Source organism: Balaenoptera musculus, chromosome 1 (assembly GCF_009873245.2).
Source record: "Balaenoptera musculus isolate JJ_BM4_2016_0621 chromosome 1, mBalMus1.pri.v3, whole genome shotgun sequence".
Taxonomy (NCBI): Eukaryota; Metazoa; Chordata; class Mammalia; order Artiodactyla; family Balaenopteridae; genus Balaenoptera; species Balaenoptera musculus.
The window spans coordinates 22,416,425-22,433,859 of NC_045785.1; the positions used below are offsets into that span (position 1 = coordinate 22,416,425).

General features: G+C 44.1%; 1 non-coding gene across 1 annotated transcript; it reads left to right on the forward strand.

Annotated features, from left to right (window-relative positions):
• Nucleotides 1-3,489: 3,489 nt before the first annotated feature.
• On the forward strand, nt 3,490-3,623 carry LOC118887390. Its single transcript, XR_005017988.1, has one exon. It is a non-coding gene; the product is annotated as a U11 spliceosomal RNA (small nuclear RNA).
• The last annotated feature ends 13,812 nt before the right edge of the window (nt 3,624-17,435 follow it).

A 17,435-nucleotide genomic window follows, 5' to 3' on the forward strand; every position in this document is an offset into this window, starting at 1 on the left:
CGGCCGGCGGGCGCGCGCCTGGCTTGCACAGGCGCAGACTGCCCTCCGACACGTGGTCGAGACGCAGCGCCGTCGGTCAGCTCTGGCGGTTGCCCTTTTTCCTGTTTGATAGTGTGAGCAAGCTCTGCGCCTTCTACCCGGCGTTACGAACCCTGCGCTAGCTATTTCTCCCCGAAATAGCCTGTTGTATATATTGCTAGCATGACCGGTAACACGCCCTCGGATGGCCTAGAGGTCGCCATTTTTGGTTAGTGTCTTTGTCGTGATATGAGGACGGTAATATCTCCTGGGACCAACATTCCATAGATATCCTATTGGACCCCAACAGGAAAAACCTGGGGACAAGAGAGACCGGTTGTGGTTGTGACTTGGCAGTTAATAATAACAATTGAGCAATTACTGTCTATCAGGAAATTTTCTATACACCTTACCTCCGGTAAGTCAGTCATTTAATGATTTAAAGGAAACCTGTGAGAGGGACTTCCCTGGTCGTCCAGTGGCTAAGACTCCGCGCTTCCACTGCAGGGGGCCTGGGTTCAATCCCTGGTCGGGGAATTAAGATCCTGCATGCCGCGCGGCGCAGTCAGTTAATAAATAAATAAATAAATGAAACCTGTGAGAGACTAAGCAAGTTCTAACTAATAAGTGCAAACTCTCAACTTGAACTCAGAATTCTCACTCTGACCATTAAACTGATGCTTTCGGTTGACTGTCAATGGTGAGAACTGCTATTTACCCTATGCTAGATGCTAGGGTTGTAAAGAAGTCCCGATTCCAGCCTGAGTCCCTTCTGGACCCCGGGTCCTCACACTAAGATGGACAAGAACCCAAGAGCCCACAGACATAAAGGAATGTACAAAGGGCTGGGACAGCTTAGAGTGAGCAGCAGTGTCAGCAGGAAAAGCTGCCTCCTACCTGGATTGGTGTAGCAACTTGCTCTCCCTGTCTTTATATCCTGCCATCCTCATCCCACCAAATTCCCAATCCACTCTTAACCCTGCCACAGATCCAAATTCACAGATTCCAGGCCCCTTCACCACTAGGCTCCAAGTTATCTTCCTAGTCTTATTTCTCTGCCACTGCTCTCTTCATTATCCTAAGGGTCTGGCATACCATTTTTGTTTTTGCACTCCATCTTTTTAAGACCCAGTTTACTTTTTTGCTTTTATTTTTTATACAATTTTTAAAAGGTACTCTCCATTTACAGTTATTACAAAATATTGGCTATGTATTTCCCATGTTGTACAATACATCCTTGTAGCCTATCTCTTACACCCAACAGTTTGTATGTCCCACTTCCCCACCCCTAAATTGCCCCTCCCCCCTCCCCACTGGTAACCACTAGTTCTCTAAATCTGTGAATCTGCTTTTTCATTATATTCACTAGTTTGCTGTATTTTTTAGATTCCCCATATAAGTGACATCATACAGTATTTGTCTTTGTCTGACTTATTTCACTTAGCATAATACCCTACAAGTTCATCCATGTTGCTGCAAATGGCAAAATTTCATTCTTTTATATATAAATATAAATATATATCTTTTTTATCCATTCATCTGTTGATGGACACTTAAGTTACTTTCATATGTTGGCAATTGTAAATAATGCTGCTATGAACATTGTGGCGCATGTATATTTTCACATTATTCTTGTTTTTTTTAGATGTATACCGAGGGATGGAATTGCTGGGTCGTATGATAGTTCTGTTTTTAGTTTTTTGAGAAACCTCCATACCGTTTTCCACAGTGCACCACTACAGGTGGTAGGCAAGATAAACACAAAACTGTTAATAGTTGTTTGGGAAAAGCATTCTCACATTTCTGTACAATTAGCACATAGTTTTTATATTAAAAATTAAGTATACATGAATGATTCCATTTTTATGCCTTTCTGGAAAAGGCAAAACTACAGGGCCAGAAAAGAGGTTGCCAGGATTGGGAATGGGGGGAGGAGTTGACTAGAAAAGGGGACAAAGGAACTTTTTGGGGTGATAGAAATGTTTTGATTGATTGTGGTAACAGATACATGTCTGTTCAAGTTTGTTAAAACTCACAGAACTGTATGGTAAAAAAAGGTGAACTTACGGGCTTCCCTGGTGGCTCAGTGGTTAAGAATCCGCCTGCCAATGCAGGGAACACGGGTTCCAGCCCTGGTCTGGGAAGATCCCACATGCTGCGGAGCAGCTAAGCCCGTGGGCCACAACTACTGAGCCTGCACTCTAGAGCCCGTGAGCCACAACTACTGAACCTGCACTCTAGAGCCCGTGAGCCACAACTACTGAGCCCACGCGCCTAGAGCCCGTGCTCCGCAAGAAGAGAAGCCACCGCAATGAGAAGCCTGCGCACCGCAAGGAAGAGTAGCCCCTGCTCACTGCAACTGGAGAAACCCAGCGTGCAGCAACGAAGACCCAACGTAGCCAAAAAAAAAAAAAAAAAAAGGTGAATTTACTGTATATAAATTATACCTCAAGAAACCTGACTTTAAGAAATGAAATAGAGAAAATATAGAAAGCACGGACTATATTTTTAAAATAATTTTAATTGCACAAGTAATAAAATGCACAATAATAAAATAATCTTTATGCTTTTTAAAAATGAGAACATTATAGGTAAATCTAAAGTTTTGTGTGTCTCTGCCCTCATCCAGATTCCCTCCCTCCTTTCCAGAGGTAATTGATATGTGTTAATAATACAAACATGTAGCCATTGAAAATAAAGCACTGGGTTTTGTGTGCACACGTATGCTCTTTATTACGGTATCATGCGGTACCGTATTCAACACCTTTTTCATTCAATTTTTTTATACCTGTTGATAAAGCGCAGTATTACTTTGTTTCCGTTAATGGTGTCGTGCTGTACCTTATTCTGCAACTTTTATCAGTCAGTGTTTTTTGATGTCTAATTCACTCCTTGGAAGTACAGCAGATGGCATTCCACTTTATGAACCCACCACATTCTGCTCTTTCGTTGTTGTGTAGGTGAAGATTAATTAGCTCCCAGTTTTTTGCTCTTACAGGGATCCGGTGCCTCCAGTGCTCACGTGCTGGGGCAGCTTCAGGGTGGACGGCTAGAAGTGGCACAAGTTTGTGCATTTTCAATTTTAACGGGGTGGGATTTGTGCCTTCCCCAGATAGGTACCCAGAGCTGCGGGGAAGCCGGTCTTGCAGAGCCCCAGACCAGCTGTAAGTCGTCACGGTTCCCTCCCACAAGCCCCTCCTCCCCGCCCCTCCCTCTGCACCCGCCGGCACCTTCCCAGCAAGCATTGCGCATATTTGCATATAACTCAAGTCTTAGCTTTTACTTTTAAATGAAAACCCCAAAATAAATGATAGAGTCTCCTTATGAAGCCTTCTCTCCGGCTCAGAAGTTCCTGCAGTTACACCCTCAACTTCGGGAACTCTGAGTAGAAAATTGCATCGACTTTGTTTTCACCTTTATCAAAAAAGGGATTTGCCAACACTGCCACCCTGCTCTTATCAGTGGAACGATAAAAAGGGCTTCTGTCGTGAGTGACACACGTGGGGCAGCTCGTTTGTTCTTCGTGCGGAATCGACATCAAGAGATTTCGGAAGCATAATTTTTTGACTACCGGGCAGCTGGTGATCGTTGGTCCTGGCGCCCCTAGTTTTCCAGTTGGAAAAAGTAGAATGTTTTGTGTCGGTAGTTAAAACGATGATGTTGAAGTTTTCTTGTGTTTTGAACGGGGGTGGTGTGTATGAGTTTTGTATATAAATTCGCAAACGCTGTTCAGTATTAAGAGCTTTGTGATTAATTTTTTTTTACGGTGTATAATGTTTGTTTTTCAGAAGTGTGTGTTAGGGGTGTGAATTGTTTGCGAAAACTGCCTTCACAAGTAAGTGGTTTAGGTTTTTTTTTTTTTGAAATAACAGCAGCGGGTATTTTTTTTTTCACATGTTACGCAGTTGAGACGTAAACAACGGAAGTGATATGTTTATTCGTGAGTGCACTGCTCTATGCTGGAAGAAAGACTCTCCGTACTCTTTGCAGTTGCTTGTCTGCAGAAGTAATGGAATTATCATGCAGAACATATTTTGTTAAAATTTCTCCCGCTGAGAAATTGGGGTTGTTGTATATACATAAACAATAATATGTATAAAACAGGTAACTAATAAGAACCTGCTGTATAAAAAAAAATGCTTTCCTTTCCACCACATGTACGTATCGCTTTGTAAAGGTGTGCTGATGTTCTTTTATAGCTTTTGTCGTCTAAAAACGTAGAGGCAATACTTTAAAACACCGGTGAAATAGCGCTTTCTTATTGCTGATAGCAACAGCCTTTCTGGAGAGCAATTGGGGAAGAGACATAAAAATCTAAAACCTTCAAAAAAATTCGTGTCTAAGAATACATCCTCACATGTAAGATTATGTATGTTTAATAGGAGATTTAGGGAATTCCTCAAGAGTTCAAGGGTTAGGACGGTTCGCTCCCACTGCAGGGGGCGCAGTTTAGATCCCTGGTCCGGGAACAGAGATCCTGCCGCCCAATGGAGCCAAAAGAAAAGAAAAATTTAGCTCCAAGGATTCATTAATTCTAACAATAAATGTATTGTGTACTCAGATATACAGTGGTCCCTTCATATCTGTGCAGGACGGGGAAGTTGGTTCCAGATTCCCCCGTTGGATCCCAAAATCCTCACATATTCAAGTGCCTTATATTAAATGGCCTAGGGACTTCCTTCATGGCGCAGTGGTTAAGAACCCGCCTGCCAACGCAGGGGACAGTGGTTCGAGCCCTGGGCCAGGAAGATCCCACATTGCCGCAGAGCAAGTAAGCTCGTGTGCCACAACTACTGAGCCTGCGCTCTAGAGCCTGCGAGCCACAACTGCTGAGCCCGCGCGCCCAGCCTGTGCTCAGCAACAAGAGAAGCCACCGCACTGAGAATCCTGCACACCACAACAAAGAGTAGCCCCCGCTCGCCGCAACTAGAGAAAAGCCTGCGCACAGTGAGACCCAATGCAGCCAAAAACAAAACAAAACAAAAAACGGCCTAGTGTTTGCATGTAACCTATGCACATCCTCCAGTTATATTTTAAATCATCTCTAGATTACTTATAATACCTAATACAAGGTAAATGCTATGTAAAATAGTTGAAGGGAGGGGGCAGATTCAAGTTTTGCTTTCTGGAATTTTGGAACTTTCTGGATTTTTTTAAAATTTTTAATCCATGGTTGGTTGCATCTGTGGATGCGAAACCTGGGGCTACAGAGGGCTGGCTGTATTATTTTGCTCACTTAACGAATGAGAAAACAGAAGCTCTGAGAGGCCGAGATCACAGAGCCAGAAAGTAGCAGTCAAGAGGTGAGCCCAGGTCTGAGAGGAATCCTTTGCTCTCACAGCACAGAATACCCAAGGAGAATGTCAACTAGAGGGGAATCTGTTAGAGAAGGAAGATTTATTAGGAGAGTGAAGCTTTTTTCGTTTTATTTATCCGTATTTTCCAGTTTCTAAGGAAATATGGAGTACATGAAAAGATTAGAGAAATAATGAGGACACATAGTCACTGGAATACAAATGATGAAAAATAAAATCAGACTCACAAAGAAGCCAGTCACAGAAGACTATATATTATATGATTCCTTTTACACAAGATGTCCAGAAGAGGCAAATCTATAGAGACAGAAAGTAGGGTTAGAGATTGCCTGGGACTAGAGTTGAGAGCAGGGACTGACTACAAATGGGCATGAGGGATCTTTTTGGGGTGAAGGAAACGTTCTAAAAGTAAATTATGTTGCACAACTCTATAAATTTACTAAAATCATTGAATTGTACACTTAAAATGGATAAGTTTTTTGATATGTAAATTATATTTTAATAAAGCTGTAAAAAAAATCAAGGGCTAAAAGGAGAAAAGTTCACTCAGCTAGGAGCCTGAGAATATATAATCAGTTTATGGAATAAGTTCCCTACTTTAGAAACTTTTTTTTTTAAATTTATTTATTTATTTATTTATTTTTGGCTGCGTTTGGTCTTCGTTGCTGCGCGCGGGCTTTCTCTAGTTGCAGCGAGCAAGGGCTACTCTTCCTTGCGGTGATCGGGCTTCTCATTGCGGTGACTTCTCGTTGCGGAACATGGACTCTAGGGTGTGCGAGCTTCGGTAGTTGTGGTACACGGGCTCAGTAGTTTTGGCGCATGGGCTTAGTTGCTCTGCGGCAATGTGGGATCTTCCTGGACCAGGGCTCGAACCACTGTCCCCTGCGTTGGCAGGCGGATTCTTAACCACTGCACCATGAGGGAAGTCCCTAGAAACTTGACTTCAGTAGATTTCTTGTATTTTGAGCTTCTGTGTGTTAGCTGAAAACTTTCCACTCACTCATTAAAACCCTTTAATGGCACCTAACTAGCTTGGGTTAACATCCTGTAAATTTTGAGTGACCCACCACCTTCTCTGTTCTCAGGGCTCAAGCCACACTGGTCTTCTTTCGGTTTCTCCGAAGCCACTACTCTCCTCGACTCAGGGCCTCCAGAAATTTCTCTCCTCCATCTGGAAATACTCTTTCTCAACAGCCTGTCTTCCTCTCCCCTTCTCCCAAATTGGCTAACTCCTCCTCATTCTTCATATGTCAGTTCAAATGTCACTTCCTCAGAGAGGGCCTCCTTGACCCCCCCAACCCTCACTAGGTTAGCTCCCCTACACTCTATTACACTCTTTCATAGCACCATATACTTCTCTGCAGAACATTATCATGATCGTTATTAATGCATTAGTTGCAAAGTTAATTGTTCAATATCTATATTCCCCAGCCAGATGTCACGTATGTGAGGGCAGGGAACTTATTTATGTCTTATAGACCACTTGAGTCCATGGTTTCTGGTGTAGTACCTGGCACATAATAGACATTCAATACATATTTGCAGAGCATTTCACAATCCATGAAGTTCTTGTGTATATACAATTACATTGGCCACTATTTACTAAGCACCTACTATGTCCTAGGATATAGGAGTAAACAAGATAGCGTGTTTCTCAGAACTCTAATGGAAAACTGATGAATTCATAAAAGTGCTAACAAAAGATCAAGATGAAAAAAAAATTAATTACATGGGACTGAGTGAACTGATGAGGATGATTATAATTTTTGTGACTTTCTGTTTGAATAAAAAATAAAATCCCACAAGGACTCAGAGGCAAAAAATATACAAATCAATTTTCACTGCAAAGTAAAGGAGCTGTTACAGTGGAGGATTACTGGACTGAATGTCAATATTACGACATGGTATGAGTGTGTTTCGTGTTTGGTAATTGCAATCATTGTTGCTTTTGTTGTGGTCATCCATTTACAATGCTTGGTGTCAGTTTATTTATCTCCTGTAAAAATAAAATACAGTGTGTGTGTGTGTGAAAAAAAAAAAAAAAGTGTGTTTCTGTCCATTCTAGAGAGTTGACTGTACTCTCCTATGTAGGACAAAACAGTCTTCTAATTTTACAGGTAATGAAGATTTCACCACTTGCAAGAAAGTAGCAGACCCTTCTGAAATTAAAATAGAATTACTTCAAATAATATCAGAGACTCCCAACAGGATAGGTTTACTGCAGGCGGGTGGGGGAAGGGGAGGTGGTTCAGGGAGATGGATTTTGAGAGGCTATGAAGCTTCGGTATTTTGAAGGATGGAGGGGAAGAGGGTGTCAATTTGTCAGAAGAGAAGAGGAAGTTTCCATCCTTCAGATGGGCAGATGCCAGCATGGCTCCTCTCTTGAAACCAACCAAATCTGGTTCCTGAGATCCCCTATCGGTCCATATCTCGGATGTTGGGATCAGTGACCACTGATAAGAAATGAAGGTCACACAAAAACTGTAGTCTATACACTAACTGAAAAGGAAATTAAGAAAATAATTCCATTTACAATAATATCAAAAAGAATAAAATACTTAGGAATAAATTTAACCAAGGAGGTGAAATGTAGCCAAGGAGGAGTGTAACTTGTACATTAAAACTACAAAACATTGCTGAAAGAAATTAAAGAAGGCAGAAACAAATGGAAAGACATTCCATGTTCACAGGTTGAAAGACTTAATCTTTTTAAGATGCCAGTACTAGCCAAAACAAACTGTGGATTCAGCGCAATCCCTATAAAAATCCCAATGACACTTTTTACAGAAATATTTAGAAAAACCCATCCTAAAATTCATTTGGATTCTCAAGGGACTCTGAATACCCAAAACACTCTTGAAAAAGAACAAAGTTGGAGGACTAAACTTCCCGATTTCAAAACTTACTACAAAGCAAACTAAGTAAAAATTTTGTGGTATTGGTATAAAAACAGACATATAGACCAATGGAATACAATAGAGAGTCCAGAAATAAATTGTGGCATCAAATGATTTTTGATAAAAGTGCCAAGACCATTCAATGGGGAAAGGACAGTTTTTTCAGCAAATAGTGTTGGGAAAACTGGATATCCACATGCAAAAGAATGAGGTTGAAATTTTACCTTAAACCACATACAAAAAATAGATCAAAGATGTAAAACTTAAGAGCTAAAACTATAAGGTGCTTAGAAGAAAACAGGGGAAAGGTTTTATGACATTGGGTTTGGTAATGATTTCTTAAATATGACACGAAAAGCACAGGCAACAAAAGAAAACATAAGTAAACTGGACTTCATCAGAATTTACAACTTTTGTGTATCAGTAACCACTAACAATAACCACTATAGAATGGGAGAAATTATTTGCTCTGTCCCAGACCAATTTTTTCCTCTTCTATGGTGTCACCTCCTGCCCATGCCAGAGGATGAAACTCTAGGGCTGCCAGAACCAGGCCTTGAGTGGAATCTGCAGCAGGCCTGCTGTGGTGGGACCAGCTGAAGAGTTCATGCCTGATCTGGAGGAGCAGTGGGCTCCCCTACCAGCCTGCTGTGGCCTTCCCAGTACGTGGGCCCAGGGCCCAGTGTGACCAGAACAGCCAATTTGGAAGAGGAGGCGTAAATCCTTTTATTTGATATCTCTGGATTTGTAAATGTTGATAACCAATTAAAAACAAAAACAAAAACAAAATAAAACAAAAAAAAAACTTCAGGCATCCTCTGGACTCTACATTATCCATCTGTGAAGAGGTATGGCCTATGGGTCCCCAGAGTGGGCAGCCTCTGGTCTCTCTTCCCAGGTATCTATTTCCAGCCTGGAACACTGTCTCCAGCTGCCTGGCCAGCTACTAATTCTGCAATTTCAACATGTCCACAACTGAATTCATAATTTTTATCCCTATTTCCCCTTAGATTCCCATCCCCCATCAAACCTGCTTCTCCTCTTGTCTCCTCCACCTCAGTGAATGGCACCTCCATCACTTAGTCACCTCCAAAAGACCCCTCTAAGACCACCTCCTGAATCCCCACCGTCATCACCTGTTCTGTTATATTATAGCCAGAACCTCCTAATTGGTCTTTTGACTTCCTGTCATGCTGCCTTCTTTTTTTTTTTTTTTAAATATTTATTTATTTTGGCTGTGCCAGGTCTTAGTTGCAGCATGCGGATCTTCGTTGCAGCATGCGGTGTCTTTTAGTTGCAGCATGTGGGCTTTCTTAGTTGCGGCATTCAGACTCCTAGCTGCAGCACGCATGCGGGATCTAGTTCCCCGACCAGGGATCGAACCCTGGCCCCCTGCGTTGGGAGTGCAGAGTCTTACCCACTGGACCACTGGGGAAATCCCCTGTCATGCTGCCATCTCGTCTTCATTCTTTTTTTAAACATTTATTTTATTTATTTTTATTTTTGGCTGCGTTGGGTCTTCGTTGCTGTGCGCGGGCTTTCTCTAGTTGCGGCGAGCGGGGGCTACTCTTTGTTGCGGTGCGCGGGCTTCTCACTGCGGTGGCTTCTCTTGTTGCGGAGCATGGGCTCTAGGCGAGCGGGCTTCAGTAGTTGTGGCATGTGGGCTCAGTAGTTGTGGCTCGCAGGGTCTAGAGCTCAGGCTCAGTAGTTGTGGCGCACGGGCTTAGTTGCTCCGAGGCATGTGGGAATCTTCCTGAACCAGGGTTCGAACCCATGTCCCCTTCATTGGCAGGCAGATTCTTAACCACTGCACCACCAGGGAAGCCCTCATCTTCATTCTTAACTCCTCCAATGGCCTTCCTTTCCCTTAGAATTAACCTTGTGCTCCTCATTGTGGTCTACAAGATCCTGCATGAGCTGGCACTGGGATCTTCTTTTTACTCCTTTTCTTTCTGTCACTCTGCTCCAGCCTGACTGGCCTTCTCCAAGTTCCTCCAACACATGGATTTCACAGCCTTTGCCTGTGCTGTTTCCCCATAGAATCCTGGAATGTTCTGCTTCCAGATCTTCAGCTGGCTCCTTCTCATCCTCCATGCCTTAGCTTCTGAGCCAGGCCTTTCCTGTTCTCACTGTGTCTAGTTATGTCCCCTCCCCAGTCACTCTCTCTCTCACATCTCCTTTATAGCCCTGACACCTGGCATATCCTGTCCCTTGTCTATATCCACTCCCCTCCTCCCTCCGCCACTTCCCTTCTCTTTCTACCCACCCCCCCCAATGTATACACTCTGCAATAGAATTTCTATGAGAACAGAGACAAAATCTATTTTATTCACACGGGACTCCCAGCCCCTGGAACATTGCCTGGTACATAGAGAGCACTCAAAAATCTCTGTTTACTAAAGACTGCCTGCACTTTTGTGTCTACCTCCCCACCCCTCGCAGCTCACCCCACCCTCTGTATCACATTCTCGGAAGCCAGAAGCCACTAATAGATGCGGACTGAATCTGGAAAGGAGGAAGTTCCGCCCGTAGGTGAAAAAAAAAAAAAAACTGGGTTGAATCCAGATACAGTCAAGTGAATCACCTCCTCCCCACACCAGCCCCATCCACCCCTACTGTCCGCCACCACCACCAAAGCAAAAGGCTGACTTGCTGGTTTTGGAGCCAGAGAGGACAAGATTCAAGTCCTGCTGGCTCTGTGACCTTGAATCAGTCTCTGTCTTGGCCTCAGTTTCCTCATCTGTAAAAGGAACACGATAATGGTACCTCATTCACAGGGAGGTTGGGAAGAGTAAATGTGGTAATCCACACTCACAGAGGGACTGGGAATCATATCTGGAATGGAATAAGCACTCAAGAAATGCCAGCTGGTATTATTATTATTATTATTATTATTATTATTTTTAAATTTTATTTATTTATTTGTTTATTTATTTATGGCTGTGTTGGGTCTTCGTTTCTGTGCGAGGGCTTTCTCTAGTTGTGGCAAGCGGGGGCCACTCTTCATCGCAGTGCGCGGGCCTCTCACTATCGTGGTCTCTCTTGTTGCGGAGCACAGGCTCCAGAAGCGCAGGCTCAGTAATTGTGGCTCACGGGCCTAGTTGCTCCACGGCATGTGGGATCTTCCCAGACCAGGGCTCGAACCCGTGTCCCCTGCATTGGCAGGCAGATTCTCAACCACTGAGCCACCAGGGAAGCCCTGGTATTATTATTAATACTCCAACTGGCACCACCCACCTGCCTTTTAGAACAGAGCCCAGTCAGCTGCCTCCATTGGCTACAGGACCTTAGATAAGGCCCTCTCTGGGCCTCAGTCTCCCCATCTGTGACGGGGACTATTAGTAGCTATACTTCTGAGTACATGCTCTCTACCAGGCGCTTGGCATATGCACTGTTATGCCCACTAGAGTGTAAGCTCCCTCAGCTCATGACCAGCTTCCTGCCCAGGGACATCATAGGCACGCCCAAAACCTCGCTTTTCACTGTCTCTTATTTCCTTTAAATTATCTTATTTTATTTTATTCATTTTTAATTTTTAAAATTGTGGTTAAAATATACTTAACATAAAATTTATCATTTTAACCATTTTTAAGTGTACAGTTCAGCGGCATTAAGTACATTCACATTGTTGTGCAATCATCACCACCATCCATTTCTAGAACTTTTTCATCATCCTCAGTTGAAACTCCCATTAAACACTAACAAATTCCCAAACCCCCCTTCCCTTGGCCCCTGGTAACCACTATTTTACTTTCTGTCTCTATGAAGTTGACTATTTTAGTTACTTCAAATAAGTGGACAGAGCCTGGAATTTGGACAGACCCATTGGGAGTGGCAGCTCTGCAACTTCTTAGACTTGTAACCTGAGGCTGTGCCACTTAATTTCACTGAGTCTGTTTTGCCTCTTCTGAGAAATGGGGATAACACTCCCTACCTGGAAAGGAAATTCCCTGCCTGGAATTTTATCTATGGAAAAGCTCCTAGCACACTGCAGATACAGAGAAAGGGCTTAAGCAATGTTAGTTTCTTTTCCCTTCAATCCTATGAGCAGCTAGTCTCAAGAAATCATAATGGTTAGGCCATAGCATAGACTGAGGTCAAGAGCTCAGATTCTGGTTCTACCACATACCAACTATGTGACCTCAGTTTTCCTATCTGTAAAATGGGGACACTGCTAGTACCTACCTTGTGGGGATTCCATAAGTTAATAACAAGTGTTTAAAATGGCCTGGGGGTCTTCCCTGGTGGCGCGGTGGTTAAGAATCCACCTGCCAGACGTAGAGAATGGACTTGAGGACACGGGGAGGGGGAAGTGTAACCCTGGGACGAAGTAAGAGAGTGGCATGGACATATATACACTACCAAATGTAAAATAGATAGCTAGTGGGAAGCAGCCGCATAGCACAGTGAGATCAGCTCGGTGATTTGTGACCACCTAGAGGGGTGGGATAGGGAGGGTGGGAGGGAGACGCAAGAGGGAGGAGATATGGGGATATATGTATACGTATAGCTGACTCACTTTGTTATACAGCAGAAACTAACACACCATTGTAAAGCAATTATACTCTAATAAAGATGTTAAAAAATAATAATAATGAACTTTGCTTTGCAATCAAATCTCAAAAAAAAAAAAAGAATCCGCCTGCCAATGCAGGGGACACAGGTTCGAGCCCTGGTCCAGGAATATCCTACATGCCGTGGAGCAACTAAGCCCGTGCGCCACAACAACTGAGCCCGTGTGCCACAACTACTGAAGCCCATGCGCCTAGAGCCCGTGCTCTGCAATGAGAAGCCACCGCAGTGAGAAGCCCGCGCACTGCAACAAAGAGTAGCCCCTGCTTGCCGCAACTAGAGAAAGCCTGCACGCAGCAATGAAGACCCAACACAGCCAAAAATAAAATAAGTTAAATAAATTAAAATAAATAAATAAATTAAATGGCCTGGCACTTAGTAAGCTTTAGCTGTTATTATTCATGCTGCTGTTGCTGTTACTTGGCTTGAAATAAACATAGTTAAGAGCCAGCAGAGCTGTGGTTCTTCCACCTGGCTGTCCATTAGAGTCATCGAGGGACACTTTAGAAAATTTTCATGGCCAGGCTCTAGCCTCACAGATTCCACTTGAATTTATCTGGGGTGGGACTCTGGTATGAGCATTTTATAAGATCTCCCCAAGTGATTCTATGTGCGACCAGGGATAGGAGGGCCACAACGGTGGGGTACTAGGAGCATGGGCTCTGGAGTGCAACTGCCTAAGTTCAAATACAACACAGCCAACAAATAGATATGTGAATGTGGGAAAGTTTTTTTTTTTTTTTTCTTTTTTGGCTGCGTAGCTTGCACAGCATCTTAGTTTCCCGACCAGGGATTGAACCTGGGCCCTCGGCAGTGAAAGAACAGAGTCCTAACCACTGGAGTGCCAGGGAATTCTCTGACTGTGGGAATGTTCTTAACCTCTCACGTTACACTGGGTTAATAACAGGACCTGGGAGGTTATATGGATCTAACGTGCTTAGAGCAAGCTCTCAGCAGGTCTGGGTACCACTGTCCCTCAGTTTCCCTGCTGTTTTCAAACTGATTGCAGCCACTGTGGGCCTTGTCCAGTTCATACCCACAGTCTCCCCAAGGGGGCCTGAAAGCCTTGAACATCCCACCCGGGGGCCTCTCCTAACCCTGCCAGCTACCCCCAAAGTTATTTTTGGCCCTTCCACTGTTCAGCTTTTTTAGTCACCCAAAATGAACAGAATTATCTCCCAAACAAAATTGTCTGCTCAGAAATCAGAGAGACCCCAAGAATGCTAGAGGGGAGGATAGAACCAGACTGGCCATTCAAGTATGTCTCATATTGAAAGAAGAAGGAAAGGGAATTCCCCTGGCGGTCCAGTGGTTAGGACTCTGCACTCTCATGCTGTCACTGCCAAGGGAGGGTGTGGGTTCAATCCCCATCAGGGAACTAAGATTCTGCAAGCTGCTCAGCCCAGCCAAAAAAAAGGGAGAGGGAGGGGGATGGGGTGGGGTGAGGGTGAGGTGGGGTGTGGGAAGAGGAGAAGAAAAATTATTCTCTTCAATGTTTAGGAAACAGTGTTTAAGGGGAAAAGAAGAATAATATGGATTGCACATTCAAAACAATTCTTCAAGCTAAAGGAAAAAAATGCATAGAAAAAAGATTGGAAGGAAATATACCACATGTTAAATACGTGGGGTTTTTTTTCCTGCTTCTCCATCCTTTAATGCATTTTACAATTTTCTGCAGTGAACAGGTAATTACAGGAAAAACAATTAAGTGAAAAAATAAAAAAGGAAAGCCTTCACATGACTTTTTCACCTCATAAAATAATCATCTTTTGCCTTATGTCTTAGTTCCTTCTTTTCTGTCAAAAAATTTTTTTTGTCAAAAAATTTTAGGGCTCCCCTGGTGGCGCAGTGGTTAAGGATCCGCATGCCAATGCAGGGGACACGGGTTCGAGCCCTGGTTCGGGAAAATCCCACATGCCGCGGAGCAACTAAGGCCGTGTGCCACAACTACTGAGCCTGCGCTCTAGAGCCAGTGAGCCACAACTACTGAGCCCACGTGCCACAACTACTGAAGCCCGTGCGCCTAGAGCCCGTGCTCTGCAACAAGAGAAGCCACCGCAATGAGAAGCCCGTGCGCAGCAACGAAGACCCAACGTAGCCAAAAAAAAAAAAAAAAAAAAAAAAATTTAAAGAATTTTCTCCACTCACTGTTTCTGCTACTTCTCCCACTTACCATTTGATCCACTCCAATCTGGCCTCCTCCCTAACCTCAGAGGTGACCCACCCTGGAAGGATCAGCAATATCCTCTTAGCTGCTAAGTCCAATGACTTCTCCTTTTTCCTTGCCTGATCTCTCTGCAGTATCTGGCATTGTTGGTGCCATCTTCTTCTTTTTTTAAAAAAATATTTATTTATTTATTTAGGCTGCTCCAGGTCTTAGTTGCGGCATGTGGGATCTTTAGTTGCAGAGTGTGGGCTCTTTTAGTTGCAGCATGGGACTTAGTTGCAGCATGCAGACTCTTAGTTGTGGCATGAGGACTTCTTAGTTGCGGCACACATGCAGGATCTTGTTTTCCGACCAGGGATCAAACGTTGGCCCCCTGCACTAGGAACCCGGAGGCTTACCCACTGGACCACCAGAGAAGTCCCGCCATCCATCCCCTTCTGGAAGCGCCCTGCCTGCTCTCTGGGCTTCTTTTCTTTTCTCTGTCCAGGGAGCTAAGCATTCTTACAACTTCTGGTTGGTTCCTTCAGGTTCCTCAAGGCTTAATGTTCCCCAGGTTTGGGCCCCGCATTCCCTGCACACTCTTCCTGGGTGACCCATCCACTCTTGGCCTCTGTGGCCCATCTACATTGACAGGTCCCAAAATCCAGTCCTGGACTCTTGCCTCACACCAGTCAATCTAACTTCCTCTGGATGTTTTCATTTAGATGTCCCTCAAACACTGCAGACTCAACAAGTCCAAATGGACTCATTATTTCTACTTTCCCTCAATCCCCAACAAACTCTTCCTGCTTTGTTCCTTCACTTGGGGTCATCCTTGTCCCTTTCTCTCACTCCCCGCATTTGCTTGGTCACTAAGACCTGTTGGTTCCAATTTGGAACTGTGTCTGGAGCACAGCCATGAACTCTGCCCTGCATGAGTCCCTCTCTCTCTTGTGGGGATGATCCTAGCAAGATAATCCTAGTCTCCCTCACATAGTTTCCTTTTCCTGGTCTTTCTCCTCTCCAGTCTGTATCTCATAATTTTTCTGATCATTCATTCATTTGATCCACAAACATTTGCTGTGCACCAAACTCTACAGGTTGACACAAAATAGATAAATAACCCAGGGGATTTCACATTGTGGGGATTGCTATGAAGGTAAGCTGGGGGGTTGAGAGAAAATGACTAGGACATGGATGGGAGTTGTCTCAGACATGGCGCCCTGAATAGTCCCCCAAATGAACCTGACAAGTGCCCTGGTGGAACTGGGAGCAACAATGATAGGGAAGAAGGTGGCTGGGGACCCCACTTTAAGGTTGGGAGCCAGTGAAGGTCTGTGAGGAAGGAAAGATGAGAGTGAGCTCTGAAGACTTGAGGGAGGAGCTTCCCAGCTAGGGGGAAGAGCCAGTGACAAGGCCCTGAGAAGAGTTCCAGGCACAAAGAGAGCATCCAGAGCACAGTGAGTGAGGGGCAGAGGAGGGCAGGATGGAGATCACACATGGTGGCCCTAGTGAGGGGTCTGGATTTTATTCTAAGTGCAATGGGAAGCTACTGAAGGGTTTTTAACAGGGAAGTCACATAATTTGACATTATTTCTTTAAAGGGTTACTCCCTTTAGGTGCCTAGGGCAGACAACATTTGCAGGTGGGTGGATAGGGTTACTGAGTACTAGAAAATTACTTCAGTGGTCCAGGTAAGTCCTGTGGGCTGGGGCTGGGTGTTAGCACTACAGCTGAACAGGACTTAAACCTCCCTTGGGTCCCCACTCCTTGTAGGATATCTCCTTACCCCTTATGAGAACCATCTGGTTCCAGGCCCCCTCTTCAGCCCAATTTCCCTGTATTTCTTTGTACATGTTCTTTTTGGAATGCTCTTCCCCACTTTTCCCTTTGATGAACTCCTACTCATTGTCTGAGACCAGGCATAAATGCCCCCTCCTCTGTGAAGCCTTTCAGGAATCCTCCAGGGACAGTCTTTTGCAATTTTTCTGTGCTTTGTTTATATCTCTATGATAACACCTATCTCACTGTACTGTCTTGTATGTTTACAATTCTGTCTCTGAAGAAGGTAGACTGAGAACTTCTGGAAGGCAGGGACAGGATTTTGGTCAATGTTCAATGAGTGCATGATGCATAATCAAAAGATATAGATGATCTTGCTGTGAAATAGTTCACAAAGGTCAAGAGTCCATTCATGACCAGCCCCTATTATATTCAAAATCACCTACTAATGTGTAAGTTCTTGATCATAAGAACAGATATGAACATGGATACTAAGTCTCCTTGTTTGATCCTGGAAACAGCCCTCAGAGGTGGGCACAGTGGGAAAATCATCTCTATTTTACAGATGAGGAAATCAAGGCTTAAGGGAGTTGTGACTTGGCGAAGATCCCTGGGCTGCGATAACCAAGCCTAGAATCCAGGTTGTCTGACCCCCACATCCTATTCTATTGTTTGACTCCTGGGCTGCCTACCTGTTCTTGAATC